General features: G+C 37.9%; 1 long non-coding RNA gene across 1 annotated transcript in view; it reads left to right on the top strand.

The window, feature by feature from the left end:
* Positions 1-11,597: 11,597 nt before the first annotated feature.
* LOC145994351 (uncharacterized) overlaps positions 11,598-18,362 on the top strand; it is a 36,278-nt gene continuing 29,513 nt past the window's right edge. Inside the window, exon 1 of the long non-coding RNA XR_014442339.1 lies at positions 11,598-11,702. This is a non-coding gene — a long non-coding RNA (uncharacterized LOC145994351). The remainder of the gene's footprint in view (positions 11,703-18,362) is intronic.

Here is an 18,362-nt window from a genome sequence, read left to right as displayed (position 1 = left end):
GAGTAGCATGTAATGTAATTAATCAAAAATCACGAAAACATGACAAATAATCTTAAAATACCACAAGTAAAAACAGTTAAGATAGAACAAATAAACCATAGGAACTACTACAAACAGAAGTCCCAGAGAACGATTATAAAATAATGGGAAAAATATTCTAAACAACAACTGAGGAACTAATGTGTTACAAAAATTCTCAATGGAAGAAATGGATTTCAGCTGACACATGGAAGAAAATAGAAAAGCTGGATTGAAATAAAAATTTAATAACGTCAGGAAAATACAAAAGATGCAAGAAGCAGAAAACTTATGTAAACAGAAAAGATCAAGTTATTAAAAGAAGTGTTTGACACTAATAAAAGAAATGGGTAGAAGAATTATCAAATCAAGCTGAGCAAGGGACAAATAGAAATGACCTAAAGGAACTATACGATATAAAACAATTAGCAAGGAAGAAAATTATACAGAACAATTCAACTAAATATATTAATTGGAACTTGCTTACATAAGACGAAGATGAAGGGAAAAAATGAGAAAATTGAAACATTATTTCCAAGAATTATTAAACAAAGAATATAAGAAAATCACTACTAAATCAAAATTTAGATACAGTATAACAAAAACTGGTAAAGTTGTACGAGAATGAAGTCTTGAAGAAAGTAAACAGAAGTATTCCTACAATAGTTGAGATTAACTAGCAAATTAATGAATTAATGTATGGTAAACTGCAGGTGAAGATAGAATACCACCGGATATTTTGCTACCACATATACAATCTTCAGCAGCATTTTCATATCCCTTAATATCCCAAATTTTGACAACGGAGAGAATAAGGATGTAAACCAGAAGATTGGAAATAAGGATTTTTTATTATTAAATTGCCAAAGAATGGAGAACGTAAAAAAATTCTAACTGGAGAGGAATGTCCTTGTTGTCAATACCTAACAATAAGTTCGAAGAATATTAGTAAATACAATAAAGAAGTCTATAGAAGAGGCTATATGGAAGGAACGGGTAGCATTTCGTTCCAATAGTTTGTGTATGGATCATGTACATACTCCTCGAATAAAACTAGAACAGTCAGAAGAATGAATAAGAATATTACATACAGATTTCATCGACTACGAGAAGCTTTTAGCTCAGTAAACATGAACAAAATGTGAAAAATTCTTTGCGAAACATGTATGTTTAATAAAATATTAATTCTTATATGAAACATGTAAGAAGAAGCAGGTGCGAAGTTATACACAACAACCAATCCCTATTTGGGTGTTACCTGCCGCCATCTTGTAAAAGAGTTCAAGATGGCATTGGATATTATTTCATTTCGTATAGGTTCCGTTAGATATCATAGAACATGTGTTTGTGCGCCTGAATTTTTGGGCGAATTAATTGTAGGACTTTTATATCTTCTGAGCAACAAAATAGTAGTATGAGTAGTATCAAAGTTAACTAGTTAACGTAAGACCTGAAATGTTACACTGTAATTGTGGCGATATACGAAAGCATAGCGATAGCACACTATTTGAATTTAATCAAGTAATTTGTGTACATATTTCGGTAGGAGCTTTAAGCCTACTGCGGGAATGTGTCACCTGTAGCCAAGCGCAAAAAGCATTCACAGCGTTCGTACCTTATGCGAACACCACAGTATCAACAGCAGGTACAGGACCTTGTCGAGAACTCCCGAGAGGACATTTGCCAGAAATCTGGAGGTATCTGATGGCACAGTTCGCACTGAAGTGCATGAGGACATTTGATATATGTCGTATGTGATCCGAAAAGGACAGTTCATATCGGCACCCACATATGAACATCAGCTACTCAGAGCCAATCAATAAACATAAAGCATCCGGAAGAACCTGACCTGGCCTGTTTATTATTATTATTATTATTATTATTATTATGAAAAGAATGCTACAAGGATGAAAAGGTGAACAGGAGAAATGACAGATATCTTTCTGATGTTTTTGTGTTCTGCACACCAAGTCCTCCCCCCCCCCAAACTTTGATTATTTTCTGGGCAGTGAGTAAGGAATATTATTCTACATCTACACCTTTCCTTAGGGTTTTCTGGTGAATGCTTCTGGCTATATTGAGGCTCTGGAAACTCTTGTGAGGTCCTGAGTAGACCGCACACGCAATGGAAGGTCGGCTGTGTTTCAGCAGGACTCTGTACCTGCGCCCAAAGTTGTGACGAACTAATATTGGATGGTGTCCACTCTGCACGACCACATCATACCAAAAACATTGGCATCCCACTAGCAAGATCTTATTGCCCTGGACTAGTACATGTGTACCGTTATTGAACGGGAGAATAATCGACATTCCCACAATACAACTGATTCTCTAAACGATGCCATCATCAGAGTAACGTAAACATAAATAAGAATCATTTGATTCGCACATGCCAACGCATCCGGTCCCGCAATGAAGCAATCTTTTCAGCTAAAAGTGATGACATCGAATATTCATATACTGCAACAAATATTGCATCTGTGTTCTAAGTTCTGCATGAATTTATTTGGTTGTACGTCAGATATTCGTGTGTTTCGTACCGCCTCAAATGTGTCCTCAAATACCTTACACACTCTATTAAGCACCTATCAACTTCCAATTTTGTCAAAAATGCTCCTAATAGTGTAAAGTTCCATTACAGATTAATAAAACACTTTTTTTGGAAAAATAAAAAAGTGTCGCACAAAAAATCTATAGTCTACATAATATTTTGTGAGAAAGTTGATATCTTAATAATTATCGAATCAAACAAAAGTATTGCAGGATTAAGTAATGTTTCTTGGAAGTCTAAAGTAAAATTTCTGACGAACTGAACCTCTAATTTCTATTATTTTTATATTGGCGTAAAGATCATCGTTAGGAATTGATTCATTCATTTATTTGATTTTTACCATTTAGCTTCTCGTTTCTCCCAAATTGGCTAATCGTAATGATAGAGGCACGACGCACACGTTTTCGTACTATCATGTATTTGAAGACATATTTTATGGCGTATCTCTGAATAAAACACGTTAAAACTTATATTGATTGTAAGCTTATAAATGAATCTACCACATTTATTGCAAACAATTTTCTGTTGCTTAATTTATTCAAAAATATAAAGCAAAAATATATAACATACCAAAAAAGTCACCCTTTTAAATACATATATGTTTTTAATTTACGGTAAGGTCACTGACATTAGCAAAAAGTCATACCATAGCTCATCTAATGAGGATCATAACTGGAAAAGGTTATCTCCTTACACCACTAATTAAGGACACGTAGGTCAGATACTAAGAGTCTGTGAATGTAAAATTGTGGGAAGAACTGCGGATGGGGAATGGCGGGGACTTTTGGAATTTTTCACTCCAAGTAGTGATCTGACAACATAGTATCTTAGATTTTAGGGAATCATTTCCTACATCAGATGCGTCTTCCTTTCATTTAATGGGTTATTACCATGAAAAGATAGCATATAAAAATAATAATTCAAGTGCCGTTCCATTGTTGGATAGACTTGTAATTTTACAGGGTTTGATTGCTTGAAAATGGCATCAGTTAAGAGGGATGTCCGGAAAAAAAATTTAAAACGTAAAATAAATGCCACACCAACCTCTCCCGTACAGTCTATGATTTCAGATAAATACGGAGATCACTTCCAGACAGTTACATTTCAATTACGTATTAAATTAGTTCAGAACTTTCTAGCTTCATTCAAAAATATATTTTGTGTAGGAAATATCATATGCAAAATTATTTGTGTTTGTTAAAGTGTTAGGTAAAAAATTTAACTTCAGAGCACGAACCATGAGTAATATTTACTAACTTACAAATTTCGTGGATGCTCCTCCCTTCGGTGGTGTCGGAGTGGTGCCCGCTCCCAGATATACCTCGCACACATTAGTAAGCAACAAGACGCCAAAGGGAGTGGTTTGCCTGATATACTGTCTGTGCACCACTGCTATCTTAATAGAAGCTAGGGGGTAATTTTTACTCATAGTATGTGTAGAAAATCTGTTGAGTGAAATGTACTCACGTTTAGCAGTAAAACATGTAGTGTTTCAGTTTTGTGTATGTGTAATGTGTAGTGTTGTTTACTTGAAATGTTCACGCACTGCTGAGACTGATGAAAAGCGTGCTACCGAGCAAGAGGCAACCTCGGCAAGAGCATTTACAAACATATAAACTTTTCCACATATATTTACAATTTTACAGCTATGTGCGTAAAAACCACACAGCAAGCATTATTGGAGTAAAATTGACTCACGGCCAGTATGTATGAATGAGTAAAAGGAGATTTTTTTCTCATTCAGGATAATCATGCGTTACTCCTATCGTCTTTCCATGAAATTAACGGATGTATGTGACGACTGTTTTGTTTGCATAAGGAAACACGCTTGGTTAGGCTTTTTGGTAACCACAAAAAAAATTTGGTAACTCTTGGTAACCTCAAACAAACGTACACAATTACTCAAGGAATTTGATTGTGGTGAACAAATATTTTTTTGCCTATTTAAACATACATTTGGTTGCCAGAAATATATATTTTTTTGTTATTCCGAAAAAAAAACATTTTTCTCTGTGTACCAAAATATAAAATTTTAGTATATTTCTTGCATAAAATATTAATGTTAGAAAATAAATCAGTTTTACTCATGGTTAGTAACCACCATTGGTAATATATACGGTTAGTGTTTTTGGCAGCGCATTCGAGCAGACCGTATGCACACGCACACTCATAAAATACCACAATCAGTGGTTTATCATCATGCAATCGTTAACAACCTCCCTGAAGAGTGCACTGCAGCAATTTATCTTTATACTCTATTTATTTGCTGGTGGCGTGTTTTCTTCGTTTCCAAAGATAATTTATGATTAGACTCGCCATAGATAATATTTCGTGTTTGTGAAAACAATGTACAGTTTGCCAATATTTTGAAAATTTGGACACAAATCTGAATTGGCGAACAGAGATATTTCACGCTGTCAGTATTTCTGATAAGAGAATATATTATATAAAAACATAAAATGATTGAATTTGTGTTGTTATTCACATGATGACAGTTGAAAATAGTAAAGTAGCATCATATGTACATACAAAACCATTATATCCTTAAATTTTTACAATAGGAAATTTAAAAAAATACTCAGTTTACTCATTTTAGCTAGAAAACAATATAATTTCTCTGAAAATTATACATATTCGACTCGAAATCACTATTCAATATAATTCCAAGAGGGGTTGAAAATCACCTCAATTGTTCAAATATGCAGTTAAAAAGTCCAAACATTTCGTGCATAAATTACCAAACCAAAACTGAAATTTTGAAATCTGTACCTATGACATTTAGTTATTTTCTGCAACTGTTAAAACACTTAAAACAAGCTTAAAACGTAGAACCCATACAATGGATTCACAAAATAGAGTCTTTATGCTCTGATTACCTTTGGGGCAGTTGACACGGACTGGCAGATATGACCAGCTCTCTCCTCCAGCCTGGTTGATTGGTAAACCAAAATTATTAAGGCATGTGATCGAAATAAATTTTCAATCATCAACGGATTTGAATTAGTTTATCTGGTGTCAAATTATTTTTTGGTTGAAGGAAAGTTAATATAATAAGAAAAAACAGATACATAATAGTTTGTAATATATCTCGCGCATAGAGTTTGTTATACATAGTGGAACCGCTCTCTACCAACAAACTTTTGCAGGTTTTTAAGGGATGTTGGCTGAGTGTTTAGATACAAGGAACCCATGGTTCCCGGTAACTTATTAAAGTGCAATGTGATGTTGCTGTTTTAAAGTTGTATTATGTCCTTTGCACCGTGATAAATGGGTTCTGATAAGTTAAAGAGAAAAAATAATCAACTACTCGTCATCATCTGTAATATGAATAGCAATACAAACAACGCAAATACATTTCATGAGTAAGGTACCCAACGTAGGACAAAATTCGTATTTTTGTTTAAAAAATATATACTGCACGTGCAGTACAGTACACTGTGTAATTTCCAATACGCACTGTTTCTTTACAACAGCTGTTAAAAATGTCAACCGCCATGATCACGACAAACGCAGCATGGGCCTAGCATGTTGACCCGCATCTTCAGCGGCAGCAAGATTCCTAGCAACCAGGTCCATTGGAGTGTCGACTGGAGTCTCGATCACAAAGCGAATACCGTGGCAATCAGTCAAATTTTACTGCGCCGGGTAAAGATTCACAAAGGTAGTATTTCTCGAGAAACGAAAGATAATCCTTGTTAATATTCACAAAGGTAGTAGTTTGAACAAACGACAGAAATACAAATACTCTGTAATAAGGTACCCGGGAGCAAGGTTTATTTCCTTACGTAGAAACACTCAGCCAACATACCTGAACAACCTGTGAAAGATTGTTGGTAGAGTTCTGTTCCATTCTGTATTGTTTTACAATATCAAAAAAATAGATTTCTATCTCAATATTTTTATACTTTTCGCAATAGCAGCTATCCAGGTGAAGTAGGAGCAGTGGCAGTTTACCACATATTAATTTTGAAAATGTTTTTTCGTTATTAAGAAATTATCCTCATCACATATATTAGTATCAAATAAACGTATTTGTACATTGTGGAAGATTAAGCGCCGAGCGCCTTCAACAACAACTCTGCTCCACAGAATCATTCGGTAGTAAAAAGCTCCATCTGGGGAAGCAATATTCATGCAAACAAAGGTAGCGGCCTGCGAGCTTGCGAGCTTTGCCGTTTTGCTACTTCAGAGCTACGATCACAGAATGCAACCCAATTTACTTGTCTCCGAGAAGACGGACTGATTGCTTTTTTCCCCTGGACGTTTTCATTCAGGCAGTTCTGAGATAAATATAAAGTCAATAGTATATTATGTGTTTTGATACAAACCCCATATCCTCGTTGGAAAGAACTAAAATAATAATGATGTTTTACATTGAAGGTGCCTACTCAATCAGTACTAGTAAAGAAGTTAAGAAATGTGGTAAGTGCTACAATGTGAATTTTAAATATGGCAGAAATAGTTATGTTAGCCACTGTTACTTTTACTAATGAATAAATCGTATTCAATAAAGAAGGATTCGCTGTCTTCTTGTATACAACATTATCACTGAACTAATATTCAGATTCTGCTGAGCATAATAAGTGTCAGTTAATGCTGAAAACTAGAATCGAAAAGCAATTGCAGATATGTTGCAGACAGATAATGTCCAAAACACATCGTTTAAGAAAACTAACTACCGGGTGGCCAGAATTAAAGTTACTCAACTCAGATCCCTCTGTAGCCTGTTTGAGGCATCGTAGATCTCTGAAATTTAGTGAATTCGCTATGCAGACCATGAAGAAGAGGATGGCGATACAAAATAGTTCATTTTTCCTCCACCAGGTTGAAATGTGGCGCTGTACTTACATGATGGGTTGTAATAATGACATAAACTGCTCCAATTGGTTATGGATTTTTTTTACCTTGCAATCTTGCAATAAATACTTCCAGCCACTAACAAATGTTTTTCTAATTAATAACTCAGCAAAATCACTTAATAGTCAGGCAAATTAGAAAAAAATGGAAAAAATTCAAACAGAGATAAAAATTGGTAGATATGACCAGTATGGTATTTCAAACAACATACTGAAAGTCCCCGACAATCCGAGTTGTGATCTGGATGCCATATTGAAAAATGGCGGATGAACGGTAACGTTTGATCATAATTGCTTTATTAACTAAAAATTGTGAAGGCTGAGCCGAAAATGTGTTCAGACATATATTAAAGAAAATAAAATTTCCAATAACTGTAATAAGATAAATGTTTGTGATTTAACCAACCATTTAACTGTTAATAATATATGTAATTTCTTTGCAGGTTCTGCCCGTTGTGGAACTTGGATGTAATGTATGTGATCATCGGAAAACAAACTGAATAACCTTTTTTGGGAAGGTGACAATGGTTATAACCCAATATTGTATTATTTGTGAACAAACGTTGAGTGAAGGTTACAATTGTGGTTGTGATAAAAGGCTTAAATGCTGTAAAGAGCAGCAGTATACGTCGAAAAGATGGAATATTCGAGAAATTGGAAAATGAGAAGAATGTGAGGTTACATATTAAGTGCCGTAAAGACTATACTCGTGAGAGTAGTATTACTGCTGCAAGTAATTGTTCGCCACAAAATTCAATACTTCTTCGATGAGCAGTACATATATTTGACTTCAAACGTGATTGCTTGTTTTGCAGTGAAGTTTGTGATTTTCAAGCAGAAACGAAAAATAATGTTAACAGGCGAGTTATACGTAATATTTGAAGTTCGATCCTTAACATTCAAGGATCAAATCATTGAAACTGTCATCAAGAGGAATGATAATTTGGGAAGGACAGTGCTTGATCGAATTCGTACCGTTATTGATCTAATTGCAGTTGAGGCTAGGTATCACCATCCTTGTTTCACTAAATTTTACACATCCTCACCTACATCGGGAAAACGTGGTAGGCTTGAAGATGAGTGTATTTGAAAAGCATTTCTGCAGTTATGCTGCTACCTTGATAATGATAACGACGAGTGTCAGTACTCGATGAATCAACTTATGACGAATATGAAGAAATATCTTCCACAAGATACTGATGTCTCAGAAAAAAAAAAAAACTCTTAGGAAACGCCTATGTGATCACTATGGAGAAGACATGATAATAACAACACGTAAAGGGCAAACCGCTACAGTATGTTTCCGTGAAACAGGATATAAAATATTATCCAAAAGTTCGTACACACAGAAAGAAGAAGATCCAAAGAACGAAAGACTTAGAATTGTTAGAACTGCTGCCGCAATAATTAGGGAAGATATACGATCTGAAACATATGACAAAGATATGTATCCAAATCCACATGAATGCTTGAAGACAGTTGATGATATGGTTCCAGAGACATTAAGGGTGTTTACAGAGGGTGTGATTATGAAACGAATAAAAGGAAATGAAGACTCCATCACAAGAAAATGTGTGTGTGTATTGAGCATGCTATTATATCAGCAGTAAGACCACGGTCATTCAATTAAATGATTCAGATTGGACTTGCAGTTCATCTACACAGACATTTTGGTTCAAGAAATATTATTGATATGTTATCAAGCATGGGTTTATGTGCATCCTACAATGAAGCCGTAGTGTATCTTAGTTCTGCAATGTTAAGTGATGAGGAAATTGTTGCTGACAAGGAATCATTCAGTCAGTTTGTTTTTGATAATGCAGACGTCAATAATAGGACCTTTGACGTACTAGGAACTTTCCACAATATAGGGAGCGTTATGTACACTACTCCTGCAAGATCTGTTCATCCCAGAAAATAAATTGTTTGATTGAAGAAGCAACCACTAGAATGTTACCTTGTCAAATTTGGTAATGTTCCATTACGCACACACGTTGTGCCTGCTGTCCGTGGCATGCAGAAAATGAAGATTAAATAAATTGAATACACCAAACAGGTAGCACCTTCAGTGCATGTTGCATCACTTCTTGATTTTGTATGGATGTGTGGAAATCATCTTACTTTGTCACCAAGTCCAAGTTGGAGTGGTTATATGGAGCTTGCCACTGAAGGTAGCAACGAATATTACATTTCTGAAATAAGTATATAACCATTTATATATAAAGCTGCTGCCGACAAGTCCAGATGCCATATCCTCATCCCTTATGTTCGCAGTTGAAGAATGCATGAAACATGGTCAAATACATGTATTGTTACTTTCGACCAACCTCTATATCTAAAAGCCTCTGAAATTGTTGCGGCTTCTCATGACAACGGAGATCTGTCGTCAGTTGTCCTTCATCTAGGTGGATTCCACATGCTTATGTCGTACATAGAAGCGATAGGATACATGATGAGGGGAAGCGGATTGGAAGAAGCTTGGTCAGTAATATATGCTTCAAATTCTGTTGAAAAAGTGATTTCTGGACATTCATACACACGATCACTACGAGCACACTTTATCACACAGTTAACATTATCAAGTGTTCTCTTTTAAAACATGAATATCACTGATAAGCACAATCATGACATACTCGAGATTCACCAGTTACTTACGACTTCGAATGCATCTACTGGTCATATAATAACCAACGAAACTGTTAATACATTGTCTGAGAAACATCATGTACTCATGAACTCTAATGCGGAAAACAGTTGTACTTATAAGTTGTGGGTTCAGTATTTCAGACATTTTTTGCGTATTACATGTATATCCATCAACGTAAAAATTCATAAAAAATAGTCATTGTTCTCTACAATATTTAGAATGACATCCCGTGATTTTTCCCAAAAATGTTCATTAAAAAGTTACTTTATTTCGTTGATATTGTTTATGGGCCTCAAAGGCCATTGGTGATTCTAAGGAAAGATTTCGCAATCATGTTTTAAAGGTATTTCAATACATGAGAGGATATATTCAATTCCTGAACATAGTAACAATTTGAAATAATGAACGTATGGGTAGTAGAAAAAGAAAAACAAAGATAACTTTGCTAGAAAATATGCACAGTTTAAGCATTGTTCTAAGTATCAACATTGTAATTGAAGAAAAGTAATAAATGTTACAGTGATTTACTATAATTACATAAAAATTATTATGTAATTTATCTTTCATGTATAATCCATAACAAAACATGAATGTAGTGTCTAATTATTTAACTTTTGTATACAAATGACAGAAAACACACATCAGTCCAGTTTAATTGAACTTTCATTCATGGACCTCTGAGGCACCCCCTCCCCCTCACACACACCTTGGTAATCCGTGTAACAAAAAAATACTTAACATTGCTAGGGTTAAGATAAACTAAAACGCAATAGAACTATTTTACTTTTATTAAAACGGTATTCCAGAATAAAACGGTATTCAGCGATCAGGAATCGAGAAATATATGCTCAGCGTTTAAGATCGGAGGAAGATATGATATTTATTTTACAAGATGCAGAAACTCTTGGAGATTATACATCAATAGTAAATGTGATTTCGCATGCTCGCCAAAACTGGCACTATTCAGTAGAGCAACAGACGGCGACCCAACTGTAAGAATGTTGACCATTTAGATGTCTGCAGGTCAACTCAAATTCACAGACATGAAGTTGCAAATAATATTATCCAAAGTCGGATAATTTTATGATCAAAAGTGTCTAGGATCGTTTATTGAAAATTTTATTAAGTGCACTTGATGCAAGGGAAATCTAATTATGGACATAAAGTGTAAAATGAGATCCTAACCACTTTATGAGAAAACCGGGTATCGAACCTGTTACTCCTTCATTACATAACGAAGACATTACCAATACGACATCTGGGAGGCTCATTATATGTCCCTAGGGTCCAAAGTAAAGATTGTTATCAAGATGGTTAGGAAAGCTTTCTTACCAACTTGTAAAAATTCCGAAACCTATGCGTTTCTGGAAAGTCTGGCCTGTAAAATTTACTACTCAATAAATACCAAAGATGTAAGTTATTGACTATTAACTAAGGACCTTATCTCGATTGCCCTCCATGGGACATGCAATGCCTTATAAAGCTGCTGCACTTCAAAAGGATCCACTTTCCTTTGTGTCGAGCAGGAAAAGAACACAATGACTGCACCACCATTGATTCTAGCCCTCGTCGCCTTCCTTTTTTTGGTCACCGTGTGTGCGGGATATAGGAATATTACGGATACGGTACGGTAAGCGCTCAGGTTTGGCAGAATACTCAATCAGTGTATATACTACCATTCTGGTAACACACAGGAGGATCTTCTATGATTGTATTCAATCTTTCCATTTCGAATTGAATAGAAACAGTGTGAGTTGGTTGATTTCACAATATTCTTAAAATTCTCTTTCAAAGGATAATATTGGCATGTTTTTGTTAAATTTGGAATTAAAATTTAATTGATAATATGAACGTGATATTCGAACACAATTGAACAGAATACAATGAAACTCAAACGTCTAAGTAACACTAATGGTGAATATCAAAATGTACGACATTCAAAGGGGGAAAGCTTAGGTTTCCATAAAAGCTCTATTTTTCCAATAACGTTCTTATATTTTATGTATTTTATTAACTTAGCATTACATATGACATGAGAAAACTAAATTATTTTTGTATATGAAAGTTTTGATTGATTCGCTTGTTTGATTGAATTATTTTATTTAGCTTTTTCTATTACTTTTGGCTGGGGATGAGTGCTGATGTTATGAAATTGATTAATGGACATTCACAAACATCCATGCCCACGCCAGGATTCGAAACTGGAACACCTGGCGCAGTAGTGCGATGAGCGACCCACTCCGAAACGGGGGCCGGCAATACAAATACTTTAAATGTTTTCCAAGCTCAATTTACCATATTATGAGGTAGTGAATTATACGCATTTTCTTGTAATTTAAGTAAAATTATGCAGGTTGAGAGGGTCTTAAATTACTGGATAGATTCTAGGAACAAAATTAATGCAATTAAATCATCAATCTCGAAAGTCCATTCCGGACGTGGTGGAGGAAGAAAGTAATACGATATTACACGATATAAATGTATCGTTTCTTTTTAAATACTGCGAATTATTTCAAGACTGTTATCACATAATACCAAAAGATTCCAATTTGTCACATATTCCGTTATTTGGAAGTAGTAACTTCGACATACAATACCCTCACCGTCTTTGCCGGAAATTAAAAATGACAATTACATGCTTCCTGAAGAGAACGAGGTTGACCATTTGGTTATTTATGTTACTCAGGATAAAAATATTAAAATCATACTTGATTTAGCTTTAGTCTTTAGTCTCAGGCGAACTACTTGATATATTTCATCAATTTACTCTTTATTAATCATTCACACTGACAATTTTGAAAATTCTCGAGTATTACTGCACTGGCGGCGACCACTAGCACATCTACGGGTTTTGTAATCCAGTATTCTTCTGTAATTAATCTTCTCTTCAATATATCCCTACTCCTTATTCGACTATTAGTCGGGAATATTTTTTATATATCCTACGCTATCTAAACTGTAGAATGCATATTGTGCAACAATTGTGCGATAATTATGAATACTGGAAAAGCCTTTACATGACCGTCTTGTTACGCTACGGTTTAATAATAATATTATTTTATTTTTTTCAAAATAAGTCTTAACTTTTAAATTCCAACAGATAATTTGTAGACTCTGTAAAATTTTCCGTGTTCACTTAATTAAATACCCTAAATAAACCGTATTTTCTTAAAATACAGTTTCTTCGATTCTTTCCATTAAGCAAATTTTCCTTTCTGATCACATAACTTTTCTTTCTCTCACTTCCCTGGAACCAATCCGCTTTAACACTTTCCTCCGCTACACCCTTTCCGAGACTTCCATGTTCCACAGAGAGAAGTCCACTTATTTTTTGTCTTTATACTAGAAAAGAAGATTGTCAAAAATGGTTACTTATGTAAGACATAAAACTGAGCTTCCGTAAATTACAAGCCGACTTACTCAAAATTGCAGGAATTATTTCCAAACTAAGAACGTGCAGGACTTGAAGGAACAACTCGAAAAACAGGAGCCCAATATAGCAAGCACCTTGAATGAGCTGCAAAGTGTCATTTAAAACTAAATTACAAGACAATGCTATGAGCAAGTAGATTTCTTTTCATCTCTATTGATGTTAACGAACAACATACATCAGATGAACTAAAGACGCCGAGAACGCTAAAAACAATCTATCCTCATTGAAATGGTTGACATATGTCTATGAAAGTAAATTTAAGATCAAATTGCCACTGCCAACATCGAAGACGTAGGTCTTTTGCTGACCTACGTCTTCGATGTTGCCAGCTGCAATTTGATCTTATATTTACTTTCATAGAAATATTCATATATTGGAACTCATGGGTGATTTTATTCACGTTTTAATACAATTTCTAGCTTGTGAAATAAACATGTCATTTACATAACAGTATCAAATACGAGAAAAAGGCATACCATTACAAGGTAATGTACCCGGGAACTCATTCAAAATATAAGTGGGAACCGGCAGCAAATGTTGCAAGCAAGGAAGAGAGTGTGGTTGTTCCCAGACAGTAATAAACAAAACAGACATAAAACACTATTAAAAATTGTCGACAAGCTAGTCAATGGTCATTTGCAGTTCGACGGAGCAAGACACCTGCCTTATGTTGTGCAGTCCCTGAAGCAGCGTGACGGGCGCTGGAAGGTCATCGGGCTAGGATAAGTGGTGAAGCACGTTGGGTAGATTGGGTGGGTGGATGCTGCATCATGGTGTCGGTAGGAATCTGACAGCGATACAGTCGAGGCAGGGCTTGTGAGTCTGGCTTCCTATTGGTCCGTCCTATTGATTCAGGTCGGCGGAGTGCTGGAGTTGTCTCTAGGTCGGATGACTAGGTTGCATGGTGCGTCGAATTGTATTGGGTGTGGCTCGTCTATGTTGTTCCGAAGTGGCACATCTGTCCTTCTTCACCGCCAGAAACAGGGGATAACCCCTGTAGCTGGCGAAATGACTTTTGATTTAGTTTACATACGTCGGTGGTATAGATTGATCCTTGTTAGGCCAATCGTCAAAATGGTGTTCTCTGGATCATTTCACACATCGATGTCGGGCAAAACAATGTCTGGTTGTGCCCGATGCTTTGGCACGCATGGCACTGTAGTGTCTGCTGCGATCGATATTACTCCACTCTGATCTTGTAGCGTTCAAGCGTCAGTAGCTGGTAGATGCGGAGATTATCCTTATGCTCCGACAGTGTAACCAGAACCAATGGTAATGGTCGCTTGGTAGATTTTAGAGGTTGATGAGAAGGAATCCCTGTTGTGTTGTGCTGCTGGAATCGAGCTCTGGCGACGAGTCGTTCGACGGAGTAGACCTGTAGGCTATACTGGACAGTCAGGAGGTCGTGGATGGTGTCGGTTGCCAAATCCTTGGGCAACTGGTGGATAATAACCTTAAGTTTCTTGGCAGCCGAGGAAAAATAGGCGTAATCAATTCGCTAATATGTCAGGTGTTTCCTGATTTTTGTGAATCCTCTACCGTCGTGTGTATGGATCCTGCAGCATTCTTTGCTGAACGTAAAAGTGATCTTCCCTGGAAGGAGGGCCTGTATTTAATCCGCTAGCGCGAAACCAGTTTGATGGAATGCAGGGATGTATGGTGGCTTGCGTGTCGGGTTCACACGGTTCGCCAAGGTTGGAGCTGATGGCGTCGTCGTATGTAGCTGGTGTTCTGTTGTACGTACCAGAATTGTTGTGGTTGCTGGAAGGTTAGCTAGTAGGATAGGTAGCTTTCGATGTCCACTGCGTCGAACTTGGTGTCCAGCCCAGTGGATCGAGTTATTCCCTTTTTCTGTGGATTTCTGAATATTGCTTAAATTTCCTGCTACTATTGGCGATCTTCGAAGAAGGAAGCCTCTGGAAAGGAGGTAAGCCGACGAGTGACATGATATTTCGTACTTTCATCGGAAGCAAGTTGTCGCACGCCATTCCCAATCGAGCGGGCTGACCGCCAATAATCTGAAGTCATTTTCTTGAAGTCAGGACTTGCGTGTCCAAACGTATAGTTTATTGGACTGGAATTTGTGTTGCTTTACATCATATGTATACATGATTAAGTTACATTACAGTCTTTAAATCAATGTCCTGCAACTGTCGCAGGTTACATATCTTGGTGTGTGTCCAACAATACAACAATTAACTAACTACTTCAACTGAAAAACAGTATGCAAATGTACATGACATCCTTAGCACGTTGAGTGTATTTGAAATAATTGGTTTTACCATTGGCAAGGGTTGCATTAGTGGCCTAAGTTATCTGAATGAGTTTACCATACTCAGAGCCCGCGTAAAGGCACCATGTTTCGGCGGGGACAGAGCTGTTATATAGTGTTGGTCAGGAAGTTTGGATGGGCTTGGACTTTTGCCCAGATACGATGTTTTGCTGTCATGATCAGCTCGTCTATCATGGGATATTGTAGATCTTCATGCATCTGTGTGATCCGGGTGTCAAGAAAATAGGAGCATAACATACGCAATGCTCGGTTTTCCACTATCTGGAGTTTTTAGTGATGTGTTTTGGCCATCTCATACCATACCCATATTGCGTTTGGGAGGAATGGACGGACCATCGAGGTGTACACATGGAGGCGCGTGGCAAAGGAGAGAGTTCGCGCATGCAGAATCGGCGTGAGGTAGCCTAGGCGTTGTCGGGCCCGCTTGCAGGCGGCGTCTGCGTGCGACAAAAACTTCAGCTGAGGATCTAAGACAACACCTAAGTACTTGGCCTGGTCTCGGTGCATCACTCTACGTTGATAGAGGGTGAAATGTGCTTGATCAGGAGCAGGGCCCTGGCCGAAACTCTTCTCTGGGTTGATTCGTGTCTTTCAGTTATAGGACCATTTCTCGAATAGAGTGATGATTTTTTTCATTCGGTTCTCACACTTTGAGAGGTGTTTGTCCCAGACGAAGACGACTGTATCATCGGCATATGTTGCTAGCTTATCTGTCTCAGGGGTTGGTACGTCTGCAGAGTAGAGTGTAGTGAGAGGACAGGTCCTTGAGGAACGCCGGTCTATATTGGGCTGATTGGTCTGTAGTTGTTAATGCACTGTGGGGTTTTACCCGGTTTGGGATTTGCAATAATCGTGGCTTCCAATCCCTGGCAAGGTGTCCAAGTTGGAGCATGTTAGTGAAAAATATGACAAGGAACACGTAATCTTTCCGTGTCAGATGTTTGAGCGCTGCTGCTGGGAAGAGATTTATTCCAGGAGCCAAGCGGAATTTCAATAGGCGGGTCGTAGCTTGCACTTCTGGTTGGCGTGATGTGGGGGACGTCCAGTCCTAATGGTAGGCGTTGTAGTATGCGGAGTCCCTGGCTCACCAGACGTTCTGTGGGGGCGTTCTGAAGGTCTCTATAAGGGGTGAATCTGCTTGCGAAATGGTCCGCCATTAGTTCAGCCTGAGCATCGGGATCGAGGGCTTCGACATGCTGTGAGTGGTGATGGCTGACAGTGGTGCTTTGTCCATATTGTGAAACGAATGGGCCAGCTTCCAGAAGAAGGGATCTATTGGCGTGAGTTTTCTTAGGGTCGTGTCCCATCTCTCAATGTGGGAGCGGAGAAGGAAGTTGTGGAAATGTCGTTCAATGAGCTTCCATTCTGCATAATGGTGGATGATCTGGTACGTTGCCATCGGCGGTGTGCACATCTCGTTAGTTTCAGTAAGATGTGAAGAACAGGGGATTCTGTCGAGGCCACTGTATCTGGCTTCAGGCTGGAGTATCTTTTCCAAGCGTCTACGACGATGTTGGTAAAGTGAAAGACGCCAATGTTGATCTCCCTTAGAGACTGCAGCGGGATCTTGAGGTCGAGTTGTCAGTGCATTTAAAGTTTGAAGTTGTCGCAGTCTGTTGTATGTTCCTGAAGAGGCTGAAATCTGTGCTGATGGCTTCCCCTTTTGTTAGGACAACATGTAGTACATCTGATTAACCTCGCCCTCTGGGAGAGAACGTAGAGTCTTGAGGCGCACTAATTAAAAACTCCATCTGTGGAAGGAGATCGGGAAGTTTGTTCCCAGCAGGGTTGGAGACTCTGCAGTTCCAGGATGGGTGTTTGGCATTTATGTCACCCCCGATCACTATGCACGACTTAAGGGTCTCAAGTCGTAGAAGTTCATCTTCGTCGAATGGAGCCCGCGGAGAGAGGTATGCTGCAACGAGGATGAAGTCTCTAGTTTTTGTCTTCACCTGAATTGCCAGGACTTCGAGAGACGTCATGATGGAGGTGGCGATCTTCCCTGCAGGGATGCCTTGTCGCAGGAGAATAACAAGTCCACTTTTTTGTTGGCCTTGGCGATCGGGGCGGAATATTCGGTAATGCGGAAGTCTCCAGGTCAGATGGAGCTTCAAGTGAGATTCTTTGACCAGTGCCTCTGTGATGTTCTTCACACGGAGTGGGTTGTTCAACTCTTCCGTTTGTTTGGGTAACCCGTCTGCGTTGAAAATGAATAGGTTGATCTCATTTAGGTATTGATGTCTGTTAAAAGCAGCCATCTCTTGCAGATCCAGTAGTGTTTGGATTACTGCCGTGACCATACTCATGCCAGAGGCAGCTTTGCTGGTTTGTTTTTACTCCCCTCTTGGCGTGGGTCCATATTTTCGCAAGATATCATGAGGCCATCTAGTCGAGGAACGAAGAGAAAACTTGTCGGCTGGAGGCGGCTTCTTCTTGTTGTCGTCGGCGTGCTTGACATTGGAGAGCAGCGTGGGCCCTCCCTGTAAAATACTGTTGCTGCGTACTGGAGGTGGGTGCAACAGAAGTCGAAGCTGGTCTAGCTGTGGGTGAGGGGGTCGAAGTGC

Source organism: Lepisma saccharinum, chromosome 10, assembly GCF_977018435.1.
Source record: "Lepisma saccharinum chromosome 10, izLepSacc3.1, whole genome shotgun sequence".
Classification (NCBI taxonomy): domain Eukaryota; kingdom Metazoa; phylum Arthropoda; class Insecta; order Zygentoma; family Lepismatidae; genus Lepisma; species Lepisma saccharinum.
This window is presented reverse-complemented; position numbering and strand designations above follow the sequence as displayed.